We start from the raw sequence: 2,704 nt of genomic DNA, 5'->3' as shown, positions 1-2,704 counted from the left end.
AAAGACATTTACTGCACACGGCTGTCAGAAACTTCCCATCTGCCTGTCAGCGTACTTCCTTTTTTGATAACGCTTTATTTTATAGTCCGCTAATTACCAGGTATGAACAGTTATTAGGATAGTGCCAAAAAAAATGGATAGGAAGTACTAAATAATTTACTGGTAAGTTCATAGAAACCTAAACTAGATGGCAACAAAATATAGTTATTCAGAAAGTACCCTTTAGAAATGTATAGTAAGTACTAAGTTATTATCTAGGAAGTACATGGAAGCCTACTAGAAAACTAGATTGCAACAAAATATAGTTATTCAGAAAGTACCCTTTAGACATGTATAGTAAGTACTAAGTTATTATCTAGGAAGTACATGGAAGCCTACTGGGAAACTAGATGGTTAGGGTTAAGGTTAGGGTTGTTGCCATCTAGTTTCCTAGTAGGTTTTTATGTATTTACCAGGAAATCTTTTAGTATTTCCTATCCTAATTACTGTATTTTATTACCATCTTAGTTCCTAGTTAATACTTGGTAAATAGCGGACTGTAGAATAAAGCGTTGTCCCTTTTTTTCTTTTTTTTTAACCACCACATAAGACGATAGCCCCTTGCTTCGGCAAAAAGAGATTCAAAAGCAAATAAATCAAAAGCGTTTATGTCAGTGATGTGCATATTAGACAAAAATTCATGCTATAGTTAAAAAAAAAAGGCTTTGTGTGTCTGGCCAGCTCTGAGTCCCAGCCATAGAGGCCTATTTGGAACACTGCCAGGCCAACCGTGTCAACTGCCTCTTATTCCCCCTGTGTTAGCTGACACGCAGGACAAAGAGTGGACCCTACAGAGGAGCCCACAGCAAACTCTGGCTGACAGACAGGCCCACAAAATCTCTTAAAGCATGTATCCTCACTCTCAGGGCACACAAGACCGCAGTAATAGTAATTACACTCTATGATATAGGTTAAAATCAATTCAATTACAGCTGAGGTAACAGTGGGAAGGGAGATGATCATGTGCGTTTTTGTGCACGTGTGTGTGTGTGTGTGTGTGTGTGTGTGTGTTTACTTGTGTGTGTGTGTGTGTGTGTATTTGTTTGTTTATGAGGGTTTGAATTTCAAATCTGATCCAGAGGGAAACACTAGACCTACTACTTCATTAAAAGCACCATAAAACGTCCACAGTAAAAGTTCTCCTGGTGTGAGGCCTGAGCACAGTAAAGGTCTCTTTTCTTCTACTCCACTGACCTCCCCAACTCCTCGACCAGTCGGCGCAGGGAGACTGTGGGAATGCTCTCAGGGGATCCTTCCCGTCAGGGACGCGAGTGTGTGAGAAACTCGAATTCCACCGGGGTCCTTGGTCACAAGGGTTGCGAGGGTACAGTGTTCGTGCGTAAGTCCGGCTGAGAAGTCAGCCGTTCTCTCATGCCCTGCAGGTCCCCGCATACCAACCGCAAAGAGCATATAGTTCACAGAACAGGGCTCCGCACACAGAACCCCCTCCCCACCCCAACCACCCCACCACTGGCAGAGCAGGTGGGCGGCAGCAGGACACAGCGACTTAGCCTGCTTAGCCTCAGCGTTGGAGAGGAGCATGTGGAATTGTTTTTTTTTTTTTTGATGAGGGCAAAAGCAGCTGTTAAAATGTTATCTTAACAGTCGAACATTCTTTCAAACTGCACAGAAACACAATGTTTCAAACAAAGCTACTCAGCCCCCTCTCAGCTGTCTACTCCCCCCCCCCCCCCCCACCTCTACTCCCTATCACCACCATTCTGCTTTACCCCTTAAATCCCATGAACTTGTCTCTAACTAAGAACACATGTTTTCCCGCTCAATTCAAACTTCCCATTTCTATCCTATGTCTCCTTTTTTGGTTGTTGTTGTTGCTGTTGTTGTTGTTGTTGTTGCAAAGAAACATTCTGAGATGTAATTTGCATCTCCATCTCTTTTCTCTCTGGTGTCCTGGTTCTTCAATCACCAAAGCTTACACCTGTGAGGCATTATGGGTAAACCTTAGATCGAGCTGAGTGAGTCATGTGAACATCACATGGTAAACAAAGACGCCAGGGAGAACCTGCTGTTCGCCAGGCTCCCCTTTGGCAACACCTCCTCTGTCTTCTGCTGGCTGCGCTGCAGTAATACTCTGTAAAACCTGATGGACGTCGGTTTGGGCTAAAGAAGAGGGAAAATTATGAATCGCTCAGCTGCGGCTTTGAGGCCTCCATCATTTACAGTAATGTGTTGCTTAACAAGATCCTCTTACATTCCTGTAAAGTGCTCTTGCTGACAACCTCCCCAGAGAATGAAATCTCTTACAAACAGCTTGTTTACATACAGTCAGCTATGCCAAAAAAAAAAAAAAAAAAATCTGGATTGCAAAAGAAAGAAAAATACTGTTCAAATCTAATTTACATGGAGCATAATGTAGTAGAGAATGCTCTCATTATTCTTGACTTCAAAATTTTGAGACAAAATATATGGAATATAAACACATAAAAAGACTAGAATAATCAAACTTCATTCAAACTCACAAGTAAACTTGCCTCACTTGTCATCTTTCATGGAAATCAAAAGCTCGGTTCATCTCAAGGTTAAGATGACAGGCCTGTCCCTCTTCTCCGAAGCTAACAGCCATCGAAACACAAAGCCCAAGGAAGAAGAGTGTGCATCGTCCCTTGAGGGAAACGTTATTAAACCTGGCTTTTTGACAAGCACG

The sequence above is a fragment of the Chanos chanos genome, chromosome 13, assembly GCF_902362185.1.
Source record: "Chanos chanos chromosome 13, fChaCha1.1, whole genome shotgun sequence".
Classification (NCBI taxonomy): domain Eukaryota; kingdom Metazoa; phylum Chordata; class Actinopteri; order Gonorynchiformes; family Chanidae; genus Chanos; species Chanos chanos.
This window is presented reverse-complemented; position numbering follows the sequence as displayed.